This window comes from Podarcis raffonei, chromosome 4 (genome assembly GCF_027172205.1).
Source record: "Podarcis raffonei isolate rPodRaf1 chromosome 4, rPodRaf1.pri, whole genome shotgun sequence".
Lineage (NCBI taxonomy): Eukaryota > Metazoa > Chordata > Lepidosauria > Squamata > Lacertidae > Podarcis > Podarcis raffonei.
This window is the reverse complement of record NC_070605.1, coordinates 81,877,427-81,898,379: the sequence shown is the minus strand read 5'-3', so window position 1 is coordinate 81,898,379 and position 20,953 is coordinate 81,877,427. Positions and strand designations below refer to the sequence as shown.

The 20,953-nt window shown below is 42.6% G+C and overlaps 1 long non-coding RNA gene across 2 annotated transcripts; it reads right to left on the bottom strand.

Annotated features, from left to right (window-relative positions):
* Positions 1-9,901: 9,901 nt before the first annotated feature.
* Positions 9,902-20,332, bottom strand: LOC128411885 (uncharacterized). Of its 2 annotated transcripts, XR_008329952.1 has the most exons (4): positions 20,117-20,332; positions 17,390-17,558; positions 14,211-14,300; positions 9,902-9,993 (listed from the first exon to the last, which is right to left on the bottom strand). It is a non-coding gene; the product is annotated as an uncharacterized LOC128411885 (long non-coding RNA). The 2 variants fall into 2 exon arrangements; XR_008329951.1 differs by lacking the exon at positions 9,902-9,993 and having other exon boundaries at positions 14,064-14,300.
* Between the last annotated feature and the right edge of the window lie 621 nt (positions 20,333-20,953).

Here is a 20,953-nt window from a genome sequence, read left to right as displayed (position 1 = left end):
CCTTCTGATCGGCAAGTCCTAGGCTCTGTGGTTTAACCCACAGCGCCACCTGCGTCCCTTCACTTTTCCTTAGGATGTCCCTATTTTCATTGGAGAAATGTTGGCAGGTTTGGAGTTATGTGTTAAGCAACTATACAACCTTTAGAAGACATCTGTAGGCAGCCCTGTACAGTGGTGCCCCGCAAGACGAATGCCTTGCAAGACGGAAAACTCGCTAGACGAAAGGGTTTTCCGTTTTTTGAGCTGCTTCGCAAGACAAATTTCCCTATGGGCTTGCTTCGCAAGACGAAAACGTCTTGCAAGTTTGTTTCCTTTTTCTTAACACCGTTAATACAGTTGCGACTTGACTTTGAGGAGCAACTCATAGAACGCAGTGTACATAGTAGCCTTTTTTGAGGTTTTTAAAGACTTTGGTGATTTTTGAAGCTTTTCCAAAACTTCTTTTGCAGCCATTTGGTAAGTTAAGCTTTTAAAACTTTTTTGGGGGGGTTGGATTTTGGGTTGGGGTGTTTGGAATTCAAGGACTTGGTGTTGGGGAGGGGTTTGCAATAATCTGGAAGCTTGTGTCCCACCCCCTGCATTTTTATGATTTTCTGTGACCATTGGGGCACTCTGCTGTTTTTTAAAAAAAATTCTGGGTTTGAATTTTGAAATGCTCTTTACAGTATGTGTGACTTTAAAGAGCACTTAATAAATTCTTGTTGTACCAAATTTGGCTTTGTTTGGACTTTTTTTGACCATAGGAACGCATTAATTGATTTTCAATGCATTCCTATGGGATTTCGTGCTTCGCAAGACGAAAAATTCGCTAGACGAAAAAATTCGCAGAACGAATTAATTTCGTCTTGCGAGGCACCACTGTATAGGGAAGCTTTTTTAACGTTTAATGTTTTATTATGTTTTTTTATGTGTTGGAAGACACCCAGAGTGGCTGGGGCAACCTAGTCAGATGGGTGGGGAAATAAATAATAACATTATTATTATTATTATTATTATTATTATTATTATTATCATTTTTGTCGTTATGGAATAGGATGTCCCAGTTTCATCAGAGAAGTTATGGAGGGTATGTAAATCTGTTGTAGATAGCTTTTCAAGCTCAGGCACTGTGGAGCCTCAGAAGGTGGGGCAGGGCAAGAGCAAGATATAGTTGCAACAAACACGGGACAAACAACTGGAATTTAAACAGGCCACAACTTTATTGATTACAGATGTCAGCAAGTTTTGGCAGAGATGTTGGGTGTGTATCCTGAATCGACCAATCTGATTGATGGTTGATTTTGCAGGAGTAACTAAGGTTAATGATCACCCTTTGACATACAGTGGTACCTCGGGTTAAGAACCTAATTCGTTCCGGAGGTCCATTCTTAACCTGAAGCTGTTCTTAACCTGAGGTACCACTTTAGCTTATGGGTTCTCCCACTGCCGCCACACCTCCACCGCACAATTTCTGTTCTCATCCTGAAGCAAAGTTCTTAACCTGAAGCAATATTTCTGGGTTAGCGGTGTCTGTAACCTGAAGCATCTTTAACCTGAAGCATATGTAACCCAAGATACCACTGTACATCAAATTAAGATTACCATTGTGGGGGTGCTGTGGCCCATCAGTCCTTGTTTTGGCATCTAGACAAAGCACACACCCTCAAATCCCTTTAAGGCAGTGATGGCCAAACTTGGCCCTCCAGCTGTTTTGGGACTACAATTCCCATCATCCCTGACCACTGGTCCTGTTAGCTAGGGATGATCGGAGTTGTAGTCCCAAAGCAGCTGGAAGGCCAAGTTTAGCCATCACTTCTTTAAGGGGATACCCTGAAAGAGTTCTCAGTCTCTCTTTGCTGGAATGAGTAGCTCCTTAGCTTTTGCCTTTGAAATAACGACTCATATAATTATTTGTCCAAAGGGAGTTAATGAATTTGCATGCATAATGGTGATTTACAGGTTGGTAATCTTTACTTCCTGAACAAATGAAATTACTAACAGATTTTATTTGAGAGAGAGAAATCAGGTTGATTTGCCCAGAGGTAATTGAGAAGAGGATGTTTAAAGTTGGCTAATAGAATCAGCAAATGGTTTATTTATCTAACTCTTTCAGAAGGACAACTAGTTCCTAGAGACACAGCCCTGATGATAAGCTACCCAGTTAATACTTTTGGCTCATTGGCTGCAAAATAAGGCTTAAACTGAGCAATTTTAAAAGCAAACAAACAAAGCTTACTTTGCTTAGGGAGGGTTTGCCTCAATGAAATTTATGGCAAGTCTGTTCACAGCCCAGCCAAAGATAATCACTTAAAGGTGTTTTTGACTGCTGGGGAAGTGCTTAGAAAAGAACTACACTTCCCAGAATCTCTTGTACACCAGCATATGGTCAGTGGTGGAGGAAGCCGCTCAGGCGCCTGGGGCAGCACACCCACAAACAGCCCCCTTAGTGGTGATACCCGGGGCAGACCACACCCCCTTCCTCCACCCCTGCATATGGTTAGCCAGCCTGAGAGAGCAATAGCAAGGAGGGACGAAAGCAGGAGGGAACCCTCTCCACTCTTCTCCCTGCATGCCCCCTTTGCTGCTGTTGAACTCCAAAGGAAACAAAGGAGAGGTGGCAGTGTATTTAGGGTTCAGTAAGAGGTGGCTTGGGATGCAGGTGGCGCTGTGGGTTAAACCACAGAGCCTAGGACTTGCCGATCAGAAGGTTGGCGGTTCGAATCCCTGCAACGGGGCGAGCTCCCGTTGCTCAGTCCCTGCTCCTGCCAACCTAGCAGTTCGAAAGCACGTCAAAGTGCAAGTAGATAAATAGGTACTGCTCCAATGGGAAGGTAAACGGCATTTCCATGCACTGCTCTGGTTCGCCAGAAGCGGCTTAGTCATGCTGGCCAAATGACCCAGAAGCTGTATGCCGGCTCACTCAGCCAATAAAGTGAGATGAGCGCCGCAACCCCAGACTGGACCTAATGGTCAGGGGTCCCCTTACCTTTACCTTTAAGAGGTGGCTTTGGGGATAGAGCAGGGCAGCAGAGATGGGGAAGGGGAACTGGCCATTCTTCTCTGGTTCAGATTTTGAGGGAGACTTTATGAGCACCTGAACTTCACTCCTCCAGCATCTGCAACTTCCATATTTTATACTAACTGTATGGAATCCGTTTTTTTATTTCACTTCAATACTCGCCTCTTGCTGATTGGTACAGCGCAGCTAAATACCTTATTTGGACAATGCCACATTTAGCTTTGCCTAGAAAGCATGGAACAAGCGGAAGTGTGTGGACAAGCCCTACCTTAAGTTCATTGATTTCAGTGAGTCAACTCTAAGCCTATGCGTCCCACCAATGGTAAAAATATGGCCTTATGACTGCACGTAGTGCTGCTAATGAATCATACTCAGCACGCCTAGCAATGGCTAATAGTATTCATCAGTCAAACGTGGGTTTCCTCCCTTCCATTCTTCTATAATTGTATGTGATAGGGGAATTAGATATTTGAGAAAGGATCGTTCTGGTGAACTGGATTGTCCAAGCTGAGCCCTAGCTGTTGAAATGAAAAGAAAGGATCATTTCACTACATTGTTTAAGAACACCTGAAATACTGACGGTTGTATTCAAGCAGGAAATGGCTCAGTTCCTTGCCTTTTCAAAGTGCATAATCCACATGTATTTTTCCAACTTGATATCATACAATAAGGTACACTTTGAAAGCTGACTGAGCTATTGCAGAGAGTTAATGTTTTCCTATTATTAGATCATGAAGAAACTATACTCACTCATTTTTCCATGCAGTGAACTGGAATTCTTTTGTTATGGGTTAACCTTTCATTTTTTTTACGAAATGCCAGACAAAGCAGTGACAAATGGAACTGAATTCTGTTTGAAGCTCACACAGTATCTACATATGCTAGTGGTCAAAATTTTGTAAAAGCTTTTGGAAAATACGTATTTCTGAGATTTGATGGCTTGTTGGTGCAGCACTTTGGTTTTCTTGGATACTGAGTGATAGACCAATCTTTCCGCAAGCTCCTATGAAGATATTTAGGATGGTTTGGAGGTCGTCCTCTGAGTGTGCACACACTATGTTGTCATCAGCATACTGAAGCTCTAGGACGGAGATTATGGTAACCTTACTTAAGTTAAGGTTTGGCCTCTAATGTACAGTACACAGTACAGCAAATTCTTCAAAGGCATTCCAGTTCTTATCTGACTCTATCTCTGTCTCTCCAGTTTTAACTGATGTGTTGTTTCAAAAGGATTGTTTCTTGTGTGTTTTAATCATGGGTTTTTACATTTTAATGCCTTTTTAATCGGTTTATATGCTTTGTAGATTGCTTAGAAGTCTATTTTGGCATTCAGTGGTACATAAATGAGTATATATACTGTGTGTGTGTGTGTGTATTCTGACAATTTATTGGATAACTGAAAAGAGTTATTTTAATGACCTTGTTATGGAATTGTGGGGTGTGCTCCCTGGATATAAACTGCAAGTATATTTATCTCAAGGGAACAGCAAACTGTTTCAGTAAAAACTCTCCATTCTGCATCAAGAACATTAAATTTCTCTAGCTGGAATGAACTGTGACAAAAAGAAAGTTTCTGGCAACAGTTCATTTCACAGTTCATTCAAATTTCAAAGTCAAGAACCTTTGGAAACTTTTACAAAGCTTGATGTTGGAAAAGGAAGGTTCATGAGGCACTGTTGAAGCAACACCAAGGAACGTATAGGTCGAGAGTCCGGGGCGGGGCGGGGGGAGCTGTGCTTAAGCTGTGCTTTCAAAAACCAGAAGCCACATATGAATCTCTTGGATGTGCCAGTTTGCCAATAACACCCCTTCCCTACCCCAAGCGACTGAATGTTCTCAGGTTTACCTCTACAGTAACAGTGGCTAATCTGTAGCCAGTAGTGATCGGGAGGGCAGCATTGCTCACCCCCTTCCCAACAATGAACATCGCTGATGGTTACAGAGAGGAAGAGGGGGCAATGTGCTGGGCACAGCAGTGGGAACAGCAGATTGGCTCCACTGCTGTAGCTGCACCACACTGAGCTTCCTCTGCCTTGCCCCCTCCCTCTCAATAACCACATGCTCCATATCGAGATGCCAGGTGAGCAATGGTTCAGGCTGCAGAGAAGTCTCTAGGCCCAACGCAGGCTTTTGATGACACCACTAGAGGCAGTGCTGTTTTTCTACAAAAAGAGGTGGCAGAGCATGAACACCTCCCTTGTTCTCTTATAATGAGAGGTGCCGGAATTGAGTTCCAGTGAGTTCTGGCTGGGGGGGGGGGAGCCCTGACTTGAGGCTTATGAGGCTTTCGGACCATCTCTACATGTTTTGGAGACTCTGAGATAGGGCAAAATTATGGATCCCATATTCTGTGTCTTATGGGCAGAGCAGTCCTAGCTTAGATCTACCCAACCCATTTCCCATCCTGAAATGAAGTTGGGCATCTCCAGCACCTGCCAATGGACTTCTAGCTTTTGCCAAGCACTGGCATATATGGACCCGACCTGTATGTCTCAAATTGAAAATGCCTTTAAAAATTGATTTTTCACCTGTTTAGTTGCTGTCATATATATGTACTAGAGTCTTTTCTTTTAAAAAAAATTAAAAGTGTAAATAGGAAGGTTTAAGGTATTCACTGAGGAACATTAATGCTTGCTCAGCCTTAGCACACTCCAGTCTCTCCCCAAAGCAGTCTGGCATGGACTCAGACACTCGTCAGACAACTCCTATTATTCATGGATCATTGACGTGAAGAATGGGGATGGCTCCCTCAGACCCATTACAATGTGTTACACAAATGTGAGCCCCTAAGCCATGGATCATTTGACATGAGAGAATGAAAAAGGTTTTTCCAGAGCCCTAACAGCTCATACTGGCACTGCGTGCTACGGATATCTTTAATTTGTGGATTGTTGCCACAATTGATCATTAAACTTCCTCTGGGACTCTTTTGGGCTGTCACACTAGAATACACTTGGCTGTCATAATAGAATGTGCTCAGCCATCATTAACTTGTAGATGATTGGTAGTCTCTTTTTTTTATAGGTGGGAATGTATATAAAGACATGTCATTATTGCTCATAATTTCACAGTAATCCCGTGCTTCATTATCATTTTACTTCTTAATGTTTAAGTTATCTCTGCTGAATTGCTTGAGACGCTTCCTCTTATTCTGCCACTCTCAGTGCAAATAAAAGGGCAAAATGGACCATCTGCACACACATTCTCCTTTTGTAAGGCAGCATATTGTAATGGGTGGGGGAAAGAACCACACCTGTTATGTTCATGATTAAATGGAAAAATTGGTTCACAGCTCTTTGGTGGAGCTCAAAGTATTGGAAGATGCGGAAGGATTTCCACTGTTTGCTACAGAGATGTGCATGTGGCCAATGTGCATATTGCACCCAAGAACACAGAACGCTGTCCTGAGAAACTATCTGCCTCCACCCTGAAGCTTATGTGCATTCATGGAGATGGGCAATGAAGTTGGGGAGCTATCCTCACTTTAAAGCACAACATTGTCAGCACTAACAGTGTAGAAGAGAATGCACAATCTAGTTGATGGTAACTTTATTGCACACTTGATTCTGAAATCTGTTGCAGCACGTTTCTGCTAGTGCAGCTGTTGCACATCGTTAAAAACTCACCCACCTGCTAGCTCAAGAGCCCTTGTGCTAATGAATGGAGAAGGCTGGATGCAGCCCATGGTTTGTCATCATTAAATATATGGACAAAATAATTCTTCTGTTTGGTATGCAAATTTCTGTGGCCAGAATTCAAAAACATAAGAAGCACCTGCTAAACCAGGCCAATGGCCTATCTAGTCCAGCCTCCTGTTCTTTCAGTGGTTAACCAGATGCCTGTGGGAAACCTGCTATCATGTCCCAAGCACAACATCCCTCTCCACTACTGTGGCTTCCAGCAACAGGTATTCAGAAGCAGTATTGCCTCCAACTGTTTAGGCAGAGCATAGTCATCATGGCTGGTAGCCATAAATATCATTCTCCATCATGAATTTCCTAACTCTCTTTTAAAGCCATCTAAGTTGGTGTCCATCACTGCCTCCCGTAGGATTTGTTGATTTGGGGGAGTGAGTAAGAACTATGCAATCCTCTACCTGTAATCTGAAGTAGTACATATCATGGAGGACCTTTCCATGTGCTTTTTCTTAATGTGGACTTAGCCGGCAGAAGAACCATGCAGGGCATTCTTATATGACAATCACCATTTGACTGGTGGCCTAGCTATCTCCTTCCACCTGGATCATGCAGAAACTGTTTCCTATCTTCTCTAGAAAGCAATGCAGAACAGAACGCTGAGACAACAATTTCCCTGATTTTCCTGATACTCTTGGGGATTATTGGGTTATAGACATCCATAGATTAAGCAGGATAAAATAAAAAAAGGATGGAAATAAGGTGCAGAGGTCTATATAATGCCTATGGAGTACTTAACATTGTTGTCATCTGTTCATTTGATGAGACCCTCTTGACTCTTAGAGGACTAAAGGTGAGCATAAAAATGAACACATGTGAAAGTGCAGAGAACGTTACTTCAAAGATAATTTTATACACATTTATGTACCTTTTAATGTAATACTTTTAAAAGCTTCTAATTGCAAATAAATACTAGCTTCTTTTTTAATGATGGCCATAGCAGCCAGCACTCTCAGACATTAACAGCTCCTGTGAAGTTGCTTAATGATATCTTGTTAGTGATGGAAGATAATGAGCTGATGAGGGCAAGATTCATTGACCCCTCAAAAGCTTTTGATTCACTAAATGACACTGGTAGATTAGCTAATTAAATTTTGCTTTTCATTAGGAATAATGGCCTGGTTCTGATCTTATTTGGTTAATACAGAGAATCATTGACTGTTTAGTCTATCAATCTGATTTATTACTGTCTCTCTCCAAAGATGCCTCAAGGCTTAATAATGGATTTCTTTGGCATCTTTTAACCCCCCCCCCCAAAAATTGTCCATTTGATGTTGATAAGACCCAAATTCCTTTACATGGCATATGACATAAGTGTGTTATATGTGACACTTCTCTTAACAATGCTGACCTCATCCGCTTCCTTCAGAAATTATTAAGAAAATCTGGAATGATAAACATCAGATAATGTGAAAGACCTGACCTGGAGTAAAAATGTAGCTTACAGCAGAGATCAAGCATCTTCTAGTACTACAATATATTTAATTATACTGGACACAAGCCAGCCAAAATTAAGTACTTAAATCCCATTGATTTCAGCAAAAGTTAAGCACATGCTTTAGCCTTTACAAATTATTGAGTAATTTGTTGCTTTACAAGTTACTGAGCTAACGTATGTGAAATTCCCTGAGAACTCCAAAGCACTCTATAAGGGCCAATGAAGGTGCCCTTTTGTGAACAGAAGACATTCTTCTGTCTCCGAGAGGGGTGTGGAGGAAGTGGAATGAGATGGTTGCTGATTCATCCTCCACTGGTAGTCCCTCGCAGTTCCTTCCACACTTTCCAGAAGGCCTTCAAACCTTCTGGAACAGATGGGGTGGGTGACGTTCAGGTGCTACTGGGGTAATTATTGAAAATTGCCTCTTCGCTTCTGTCAGCTGGCCCTGGGAGCACCCTTTCTCTGAGTGGAAGTCCATTCAGGAGATCTTGGGGTCCAGATTGGTGCTCTATGCAAAAGGGTGATCCTCTTAATACATGTCCTCCAAATTTCCTGTGGCCACACATCTTTCTGTTTTCACTCACTCTAAACCCATCACACTTGCATCTCCTCTTTTCTTGAACTGCTGCTGCATGTGAATTAAGAAGGGCAATTCCTGCACAACTCATTATCTTCCCATGTAGTGGACAAGAAGCTATAGGACAGAGTTTCCCAAACTCGGGTCTCCAGCTGTTTTTGGACTACAACTCCCATCATCTCTAGCTAGTAGGACCAGTGGTCAGGGATGATGGAAATTGCGGTCTAAAAACAGCTGGAGACCCAAGTTCGGGGAACTCTGCTATAGGATGACCTCTCTCCAGTGTGGCCACCCACTGTCACTGTGCAGCTGCTAGGCTTCCACTACTTCTAGAGGCTATGAATACAAGAGGAATAAATTTCCTCCCTGCTCATATTTATATATAATTATTATATCTTACAATAATATTGTATAAAGAGTTAGGGACCATGACCATCACTTAGGCTACAGTCCTAGACAAACCTGAGAATAAATCACACTTAACTGAGTGGTACTTTGAATGTAGAGGAACCAAACTATGTAATCAGAAGAATCACATGGCAAAGTGTTTGGTTTACAAAGCAGATAAGAATCTCAGGTGTTTCCACCAACACTCATTAGCCTATACTGCATTGCTCAGCTCAGTGGGTGACACCAGGTGTGCACATTGCTCCTGATTTTGTGCCTGATGATGTCAGCAGGATAACAACCTGTTCGATTTTACAAAAGGACAATGCTCTGTTTGAAGAGCTATCAAAGAACAGTCCTCTATCTGAAGGGTCCAAGTTGAGTTGAAAGATGAAAAACCATGAAAAGAGAGAGCAGGGCTAAAAGTTACCATCTGGACAGCAAACTGAGCAGGAACACAGCTTATCCAACCACAGTCCTCTCCACTATGGTGAGATGTAATATGTTTTTATTTAAATTATAGTGCTTATAATACTTGCATTGTTTTGACTGAATTCTTTCTCGATTTGCAGCCATACATATTTATTAGCATGCATAAATCTTATGCAAATCTGGATCTTCCTCCTCTTATGGGGTGATGCATTTCCACTGAGCGGGGGGTGATGTGTAAGTTCCCTCCCGTGTTATGTGTAGTTTGGCCTTTGACCTTTCATTTCTGTAAGTAAACTTTAGATACAGTATGAACCAGGAAAGCTATTCCCGAAACCAAGCAATCCAGTAGATAAGATGAATCCATGTTTTGTTTTGTTTTTGCAGAGTAATGGCAGCTACTATTTTCTGAACCTTCATTTTCCATTTGTAGTTTCCTTTCCTAGTGATATCAAATAGTGCGGCATGACTGAAAAAGAAAAGGAGAAAGAGTTAAATGGGAAAGGGCAGGATCATGCCCTGGCATGCCAACTACAGTTTGCTGAGGGTGCTGAATGCTAACAAGCCATTATTTGCTCTAACCCCAATCAGTCACAACGAGATAATTAATTCATGTGCTGACCATACGACCTGAATTTCTGCAAGCAATTGGGACGTAATTCCCCCCACCCCAACATGAGAACAGTAGTTCACAGTATGCAATCATTTTCAACAACATAAATGTGCTTTATCTTGGTTTCCCAAAAGCTTGCAGAATAATGTGCATTTACAGAAATCCATATGGGTGGGCGAATAATATTTTGGCTGCAGACAGCTTTTCTTCATCATCAATGCCTACACAAAGGTTCATTTCATTAGCTTCTAAATACGTTGGGGTTACAAAGCGGGTGTTCACCTTGTCCTTTCATTTAATTTAATGTTTTTAGCATGCCGTCAAGGATGTATTTATTAAATAAAGTTTTGCTTCAAACTGCCAGATTGCTTGAATGTATATAGTTTCATAAGCCAAATATAAAAAGCTGGGTAAAAATCACTATCATGCACTGAGCTTTTTCTTGTCTTCCTCCTCCTCCATATCTCTGAGTTGAGCGAGGACCCAGGTTGGGAAGAGACCATGGGTGTAGCCAGGATTTTTTTGGGGGGGTGTCAGGCCTTTTGTTAGGGGCAGGCAGAACCTCAGTTTGCTCTGTATTTTTATTGCTTTTTATTGCTTGGGGGGCAGCTGCCCCTCCCTGCCCCCCTCTTGGCTACACTCACGGAAGAGACAATAACCTGATGGTAGACTTCATATGGTATGTCCCAGTAGTAGACTAGGAAAGAGCAGGAGACCTTGGAAAACCATGATAAAAAAAGCTGGGCAAGACCAGACTAGATAGGCCAGTGTTGTGGTTGGTTTTTTGACTCCATAAGGCAACTTCATATAGTCACATGGCTTCCTTTGGAGAACTTGGAGGTGTCCTCCTTGACATCTAAGCCCAATTGAGTCCTCCTAACCATCTGGAAAGGGACGCGGGTGGCGCTGTGGGTTAAACCACAGAGCCTAGGACTTGCTGATCAGAAGGTCGGCGGTTCAAATCCCCGCGATGGGGTGAGCTCCTGTTGCTCAGTCCCTGCTCCTGCCAACCTAGCAGTTTGAAAGCACATCAAAGTACAAGTAGATAAATAGGCACCGCTCCGGCGGGAAGGTAAACGGCGTTTCCGTGCGCTGCTCTGGTTCGCCAGAAGCAGCTTAGTCATGCTGGCCACATGACCCGGAAGCTGTACGCCGGCTCCCTCGGCCAAGAAAGCGAGATGAGCGCCACAACCCCAGAGTCGGCCATGACTGGACCTAATGGTCAGGGGTCCCCTTTACCCTTTACCTTTAACCATCTGGAAAAGGGGCAATGGCAGTTTGTGGCAGTGGTGTGCTCTCGGTGGCTGTGGCAGTCTAAGCCACCATGTTGTGCACCTCACTTCCTATGACCTTCCCTTCAACCTTCCCCATGCAATTGCATAAAGCCTGCATTGTGGCCATCATTTCTTTAATTTCTATTTTAGCCCCATGCTTGGCCCTCTGTCCCTAATGGGAGCCCACTTTTTGTCATCCCACGTTTGTCAAACATCTCCCCCATCTGACCTTTCGGGTTGATCGCACTGTTTCCATTTTGATGGCGAGCTAACTATGAACGTTAAGAGGAGGCCCTGCTCTGTTAGATACCTCTAACCCAGCATTTTGTTCCCACAGTGGCCACCTACATGCTCGTGGGAACTCCACAAGCAGAAACTGAAAGCAACAGCACTCTGCCCCACTCCCCACAATTTCCAGCAACTGGTTTTCAGATGTATACTGACAGCGGTGGTAGAACAAAGCCAGGCCCTCCAAGTTTACCTATTTTCCAGGGACAGTCTGGGATTTACAGAAACTCTCCTGGTTTCTGATTTGATCCTGGAATGTCCCACTTTTCCTTAGGACGTCCCTATTTTCATTGGAGGGTATAGAGTTATGCAACCCCGAGTCAAGGAGATAAGTGACCATGCAACCTTTAGAAGACACCTAAAGGCTGATAGGGAAGGGGTTTTTTAATGTTTAATTTTTTAATATATTTTTATACACGTTGGAAGCAACCCAGAGTGGCTGGGGCCACCCAACCAGATGGGCAGGGTATTATTTATTTATTTAGGACGTCCCTATTTTCATATGAGAGATATTGGAGGCTATGCAAAGCCATTGTGGCTATGTCCCCAAATGCTTTGCTTCTAAGTCCCCCCAGACTTCCTTGTAGTTAAAGATAGATGGATAGATGGATAGATAGAGATAGATAGGTAGATAGATAGATGATAGATAGATAGATAGATGATAGATAGATAGATAGATAATAGATAGATAGATAGATAGATAGATAGATAGATAGATAGATATGAATCTGCTGCCTAGTTTACTTATATAATGTGCCTGAGGGGCACTGACTTTGCTTAGAGGTCCTACTCTCTTCCAGAAGCTTCCACCCTTTCCCTTTAAAATCCGCCGAGTCCGTTTACCTGCTGCTGTTCTAGCCAACAGAGTTGCTGGGGAAATAAAGAAGTGACTTCTAATGAGTTTTAGAATTTGCCTTCAAGGTGACAACGCTATGCTAGAGTAGCTTTAAGGTCACGCCAAGTGGGAAACAATTGATGGATGAGATATAATAATGGAGACAAGCTTTCATTTCAAATCTGAGAATAACTCAAAATGTCCACCCTTTAATTACTTTTGTCAAAACACATATTTTAGATGCTATCGGTTCACGCTAATATTGTGAAACAGTATGAAAAATTGAGAACTCTGAATGTTTTTCTCCCCTTTAATGACACGGCAGCATTACATTTTCCAATAGGCTGGTTGCTGAGAATTTATGGTTGCAGGTGCCCTCGTCAGACTTAACTTTATTCAGGTTTATTAAACATTTATTTTCTGCTGAGGGGGAAAGTATTGAAAATGGGATTTATTTTTAAAAATTAATTGTATAAAATGATACTAAGAGGATAACACTAAACATGTCACTAAAATTGAAAACATTTCCTCTGAAGGACATTACTCTTTTTTATTTTGCCATCAAATGGCGCTCTAAAATATTTTGGATATTGCAGGCATCTAATGCAATTAAAAGTTAGCTCATTGCATAAAATAGCTGTGAAAATTGACAGAAGTGCTACAGGGGTGAATGATTGGGTGTCTTTTTTTGAAAAATGATGTGGCAAAGCTAGAGAAAATAAAGCATTGGGCAAGAGGTATTTGAATAATAAAGCATTCTCAATGATGCTATATTTTAAAAATGACTTTCCAGCCTATTCCTCTGAAGAGAACTATTTCAAAGAGATCTGACTGGATTATGTGCTGCTTGTGAAAGCCACTACCAGCACTGACCTTAGTGGGACAGTTTCTCTAAGTTATGTCCACTAACTTTGGGAAGGGGGGGATTCCCTGTGACTGCTGCAGTGCTGGAAACACTGAGTGCTTAACCCTGTGTATACCAAGAAAAGTGTGAGGGAAACCTGGTTGGCAAGATTGGTCAACAAATCATCTTTTCTCCATCTGTGCTCTGTCACTTTTAAGGAGCAATTTTAAGTAGGGTGCTGACATGATGGTGCTCTTTTATTCTCTTTATACTGTGTTTTTTATGACCATGCTGGGCAGATAGTGGTTCTTATGGGCTTATGGATTTTAAGATTTTGGGGTGTTTTAAAACTTGAAAACTGCATTTTGTATTGTTAGAAGAAGAGGAGTTTGGATTTGATATCCCGCCTTTCACTCCCCTTCAGGAGTCTCAAAGCAGCTAACATTCTCCTTTCCCTTCCTCCCCCACAACAAACACTCTGTGAGGTGAGTGGGGCTGAGAGACTTCAGAGAAGTGTGACTAGCCCAAGGTCACCCAGCAGCTGCATGTGGAGGAGCAGGGAATCAAACCCGGTTCCCCAGATTACGAGACTACCGCTCTTAACCACTACACCACACTGGCTCTCCATTAGCAAATGCTACGTTTGTGACAAGATTTTTCTAAAGCATGAGAGAAGTAAAATAAGTTGATTTTGAAAAAGTGGTTTTTATCAATCAAAGAACTTAATTTAGCCAAAGTGAACAATTTTTAAATCTTGGTGATTTCCATGGGATAACTTTAAGTCTGTTTTTTTTACTCCCATTGAAATCAGTGGGATTTGGCTGGATCATACCTAGAATTTCCTGTTTATTTGAACAGCTTTTTCAATTACTCTTGATTTTTCTCTTTCCAAGTTGGAAATTTGACTACTTCATTTTCAAAACTGAAATAAAACAAAATTTAGAGCAATTACTATCTGGATTGGAAAATGAATTATGCATGTATGCAATCTAGGATATGCATTATATACAGAAAGAGACATGAATAATGAAAACCTCATTTCTACAAAGGATAGATATTTTGGGCTGGCATATTCTGCAAAGGGAAAGTAATTACAACTTATTTTCTGCCCCCAAACTATCAGAATCTAGTACTAGGTAGATACCTATAAACCGAGCTTTGAACAGACATATACCGGTAATCTCTTTCTACTAAAGCCAAAAGTTTCAGCATTGACTGATAACGTTACATTTTCACTACCCAATCAAAGAATACTATTGCATTCTGCAAAAATAAAACAAACATTTTAAATGCATATAAATGCAATTGCTTTTAAAATATTGAAAAAGTTATGATCCTGGATCAGACTGTAGATAGTTTTGAGAAAATTTCTAGTACAAATATTTGTATTATTTCCAACATAGATACTCTGATATGTAGTTATAAGTGGCTGGGTAAGCCACAGGGGAAAATATTACAATCATGCTGCTTAAACTTACCACTTAGATTCTAGACAGTGGTGGCTGGCGCTGACAATTCCTAAACTTGGTTACTCAGCTGCAAGTCCCATAAATCAAATGAGCCTACCCTCAAGTAAGTGTGTGTTGGATCACAGCTGTGCAGCTCAAACATGAACATATTTACTTTGAACTAAGGCTCTCTTACTTCAAGGACACATACTCCCTGGTCTGTGTATGTAGGATAGCAGTCTTACATATTTAATTGCCTGGCTTTTATTATAATCGTACAGCATGCCTTTCCTGGCATAAGCTTCTCGACTTAGTATCTTCATCAAATGAGAAGTGCTTATGGCCTTATGCAGAACAGTTGGTCCTTGTTCTTACCTTTCAGGTAAGTGCAAGGACTGAGCCACTTCTGGCATTTAGCTTGGCTGCTGGAAGAAGGCAGATCCCTCAATTTGCCTGTCCTGGATGTCAGGAGATCTGACCAAGCAACTGAATCGAACATTCGCCTTCATGTGGCACTACTACACTGCAGCCATAGGTTCTTCATTTCCTGGTGCTCCTTTGGAAGATGTTAGACTGATAGCCACAGTGGAGCAGGGCTTTTTCACAAGTGTGGAATTGTGTCCTAAGACAGGGCCACCAGGTTCAGAGTGACTGTTATGGTTAAAGGATTTTTGTTCTACCAAGTCCTTAGGGCAGAAGCAAGTATCTCATTCTTACCACTCTGTTTTTACCATTACTTTTCTGACACACTTTTAATAATATCATTATTTGCAGCAGATGTTAAATGCACAGACCTTTATCCAGCAATGCATGGGTGTAGTTGCTGGGTGTAGCTTTGTCATTCAGCTGCATCAGTCAGCTGTTGGGTGGGGTGGACACACATGGAAGGAGGGAGAGGAGGTGGCTTATGTGCCAGTGGCCTTCTCTCTTCCATCCATGTAATCCAAAGGCCTGCTGCTGTCCAGAAAGAATGGAAGGGGATGAGCACAGCAAAGGCCTTGCAAGGAACTCCAGGCAGCCCAAGGAGCAGCCAGGAAGCCATTTTGATCTGATTTAGGGCAAGGGCAAGGGATGCTGGTGGCGCTGTGGGTTAAACCACAGAGCCTAGGACTTGCCAATCAGAAGGTCGGTGGTTTGAATCCCCATGACAGGGTGAGCTCCCGTTGCTCGGTCCCTGATCCTGCCAACCTAGCAGTTCGAAAGCACATCAAAGTGCAAGTAGATAAATAGGTAACGCTCCAGCGGGAAGGTAAACAGCGTTTCCATGTGCTGCTCTGGTTCGCCAGAAGTGGCTTAGTCATGCTGGCCACATGACCCGGAAGCTGTCTGCCGACAAACGCCGGCTCCCTCAGCCTATAGAGCGAGATGAGCGCGCAACCCCAGAGTCGGTCACGACTGGACCTAATGGTCAGGGGTCTCTTTACCTTTACCTTAGGGCAAGGGGGTAATCTGATGTGGAACAGAGCAAATTAGCTGTCTGGTACCATGGCATGCCTCTGGAGGCACACTGGCACCTGCAGGCACCACAGTGGCAACCCCAAGATTATCCTGTTTTATGCTTGCTGCAGCTCATGTCAGTGAGAACATGATGAGAAGCAGAAACTTCTATAACGAAAGCCTTCTTCAGGTTTTCAAACTAAATGTGGGATACAGGGAGGCAGGTGTTACGCGTACAACCCCAACCCGAACCTCATCAAGACCTTTTCATGTCAGATGGGAACATCTGAGGGGGCCTTTGAACCATGTTCAGCTGGATGCTCCACATGATCAGGAACCTTGAGTTATCTGGGTTCCAGATTGTCTGGGGGCTTTAAAATATGGTCACCTGAATGTTCAATAGATGCCCCCCTCAGAACTTCACACTTAATACTGGAAGGTCAGGGTGGTGCACAATGGATGGAGACACTGGGGGCAGGGTTGATGTGCCCCATCTTTGCCACCCCACACTCTCCTCACCAGTGTGGTGTAGTGGTTAAGAGCGGTAGACTAGTAATCTGGTGAACCGGGTTCACTTCCCCGCTTTTCCACATGCAGCTGCTGGGTGACCTTGGGCCAGTCACACTTCTCTGAAGTCTCTCAGCCCCACTCACCTCACAGAGTGTTTGTTGTGGGGCAGGAAGGGAAAGGAGAATGTTAGCCGCTTTGAGACTCCTCCGGGTAGTGATAAAGTGGGATATCAAATCCAAACTCTTCTTCTTCTTCTCACATGTTGTTTGAATACCAGAATTGGATTTATGTTTCAGTATTAAATTAACACTGGCCAAAAAAGAAAAGTTTAGGTTATTATTACCTCAGATTGTTTGACAATTTACAGTTGTATGTCTCCGGTGGGTGGCGGAGTAGGAAATTTGTAAGTACAGGTGCAGGTGTGGTGCAGGTGCAACAGCAGAGCCAAGTTGTAATTACTTTCCCTTTGCAGCAACCAATTGGTCCAGCCCATTTCTCAGCCTTTCCTCCACTTCTACAGTCACCCCTCCCTCAAATATCTGTGCAACCATAAGCTCTGTGACATGCAAATAAGAATGAACTGAAATATTTATATGGATGATGAGAATCTTCCTACCTTGGATACAGTTTTTAAAAATTAATAAGGTCTATAAACCCACAAACTCCTTGGAATGAGGCATCTTGTAATGAAACAGCATCATTCGATAGCTCCAACCAGGGATAAACTTGCACACTGCTCACTTCTTCACTGGTAGGGACCTTGCTGTGATTATAACCTGAATGATCTAAACAATGACAACAATTTATTTATATACTGCCCATCTGGCTGGGTTGTCCCAGCCACTCTGGGTGGCCTCCAACACACATAAAAGCATCAAACATGAATAGTAACAATCTGATCCAATATAAAAAGCCACAGTAACTTTAAAATAAACAACTTATATTAAATAAAGCAATATTCAATAATCCATTCGAATCTACATAAATGGTAAACAGTAAAAATAAACATCAGCAAATAATAACTAAACAGTTTACACTTATCAGTTACAATAAAGAATTACTAATCTATAATCAATAAAAATAACAGCAAATCACAATGCATAAAATACCACAAAACTTACAAAACCATGTCAAATGATCAAATTGAGAAACAAGAGCACACAACTTATTAAATTAATTTTTTTAAAAAATAATCCCTGAACTTCTGTCTTCCTAGCTGCTTCTGCTGTTCTTGAAATTGTGGTCTGGGAAAGGTTTTTGGGGCTGGAGGGTGTGGCAAAGCAGGATAGAAAAGCCATTGCCTGATGAACGTACCTTATTTTATTGGCATCAGTTAAAAGATGTACCAGTTTCTGAGTCCACCAGACTCAGAAACCCGAAGGCTGGAAGGTGAGGAGGGGAAGAGAAGGAAAAGGTGTTGCACTGGGCCTGATGGAAAAACTCAAATGTGCATTTTGTAACTTTTAAGATGGAACAAAGAAGGCATTGTATAAACATAAATAGATTGGGCTGTACCTGGGAGAAAAATATTGTAGACTTGCCCAGCTGTGACCAGCTTCTGGTCAAAATGCAAATATTAATTTAGTCTTGTAGCCATCCCTTTCCACTGTTTGCCAATACATTGCTGTTTGGCTTTATCTCAACTAGTTGGCACCCGTTGGCAGGTTGGGCCAATCATCTGTGAAGTCCTGGTTGCCAAGTGACTTGGTGTAAGTTTGAAAGTCATTGCCCTCAGCTGTGATGGGCTGTGCTATGGGACATGAATCTGTGATGTTTGAAAAAAGTATACTTGGCTATCCAATTTAGAACCCATAGGTGATATTTAAGTTCTACGCAGAGTAAGGATAAAGGTAAAGGTAAAGGACCCCTGACAGTTAAGTCCAGTCGCAAATGACTCTGGGGTTGCAGTGCTCATCTCACTTTACTGTCCGAGGGAGCTGATGTTTGTCCGCAGACAGTTTTTCCAGGTCATGTGGCCAGCATGACTAAGCCGCTTCTGGTGAACCAGAGCAGCGCACGGAAACACCGTTTACCTTCCCGCCGGAGCAGTACCTACTTATCTACTTGCACTTTGATGTGCTTTCGAACTGCTAGGTTGGCAGGAGCAGGGACTGAGCAATGGGCGCTCACCCTATTGTGCGGATTTGAACCGCCGACCTTCCGATTGGCAAGCCCTAGGCTCTGTGGTTTACACCACAACGCCACCCGCAGAATAGACACATTGAAATGAAGGAGCATAACTAAGGCCCAGTAATTTCCATGGGTCTACTCTAAGTCAAACTTAGTTGAATACCATCCCATGTGTGGGTCTCACCCAACAAACCCCATCAGTGAAAGCTCTGTGGAAGGACTTCCACTTCCACAGCAGGGCTTTCTGGCTCCTCCCCCTGCAGTTCAGTCAAAGGGTTGGGATAACTCCTCCCAGAACAGCACATGAGGGAGGACATGGTGTAATGTTATTTCTGGCGAGCTGGAATGCTAGCACAGATGGAACAACTGGAAGAAGGTGAAGCTGAATTCTACTCCATTTACTGAAATCCAGTCCAACATACTTGTTCCCTGTATCTGTACATTTCATCAGATCTGTTGTGAGAAAGCATTAAACACCTGCAGGAATGCTGTGCCACAGTTTCTAAAATGTACAAATGTGTTAAGTCTCACCACTACTCCCTTTTTGATGATCATTATAATTGCTAATCGCTTGGCACGTAAGGAATCTCCCAGCGACCTACAAAAATTTAAAAGCATTAACCATCCTCTGCTAAGTTATTTTTATTTTTTAACCTTCAGCCTGCAAAGCTCAGTTGGTTAGAGTGTGGTGCTGATAATGCCAAGGTTGCAGGTTCGATCCTCATTTGGGACAACTGCGTATTGCTGTTTTGCAGGGGGTTGGACTAGATGATCCTCAGTGTCCCTTCCAACTCAACAATTCTATGTTTAAATAAAAAAGAACAATACATCACCCTAAAAAACCATAGAATATCCCATCAAACTGACCAGCAGCAGGGTGGAGAAGCACTGCTTACTTAGCTTCCCAACATGGAGGTTGCTGCAGGTGTGGTGCAGGTGCAACAGCAGAGCCAAGCCAACTCTCATGCTGCTGTGCCCACATTGCATTGACCTACCCCTGCCCCCTGCCTCTCCCTTCTCCCTTCTCCCTTCTCCCTCTCAGTTGCTGGCAATGACCTCCCTGTTGGGAAGCCAGATGAGCAATGCTCCCCCATCCTGCTCTGCCAGCCGCAATAAAAACAGACCCAACAAAACAGCCACACAAACATATAATCAGTAAGCAGCGAAATCATGACAATCTGTCAAATGCCTGGGAGAAGAGATACATATTTACCTGGCTCTGAAATTAACATTTCGCCAGGCAGACCTCGCTGGGGACAGCATTCTATTTGTTAAAGTCTTCTATCTTCCTTGTGCACTGCTTATGGAAATGTAGAGGGTCTGAAATGTGAAAAATATAAAACGTTCAGAAAACATAAATAGTAACGGCCACAACCTGAGCTTGCAGCAAGGCATGCTGATTTGAAACCCTGTACCGGAATTCCCATTGTTCATTCTGCTTAGCAACCAAGTTATGATACTCGTAAATGAGTAATCATTCTTGGCCAGTCATAGCTCAAGACAAGGGGATATTTGTTTAGTGAGCCCTTAGTTATTGATTAACTCCTCAAGCGCAGACTCATGTAGTGGTTGATAAGGGAGGAAAGTGCATCCAGGGAGATGGAGCCACACCAGCAGCTGTTATCAAAGGGACTTGGGTTGCCTATAGACAAAAGCAAATTATCACTTTAGATCTGTGTAGCTGTATGTGCAATGACAACTGCGAGTTTTAAAAGGAAGGTACTAGCAAAATAAGAGGATAAGCAATCCTTTGAACCTGGCTGGGGTGGAGTGGTGGATGGGGACCTAAACCAATAGCATGACCAGGGGTTGGGGTAGGGAACTAATCCAAAATTTATATTGTGGTGTCCAAGTGTTGATGCATACCCATAACTAAAAATGCACTAGAAAGTGCAAGTTACATACACACAGTGCGACTCCAAAATGCGAGCGCTTAATCTGGAGGCTGGAATCTTTGGTTGGATCTGCTTACTCCTTGACTTCTGCTTCCTTCCTGGTAGTTTTTTTTTAAAAAAAAATACTCGCTGTGCTTGTGTGCTTTTGTATATTA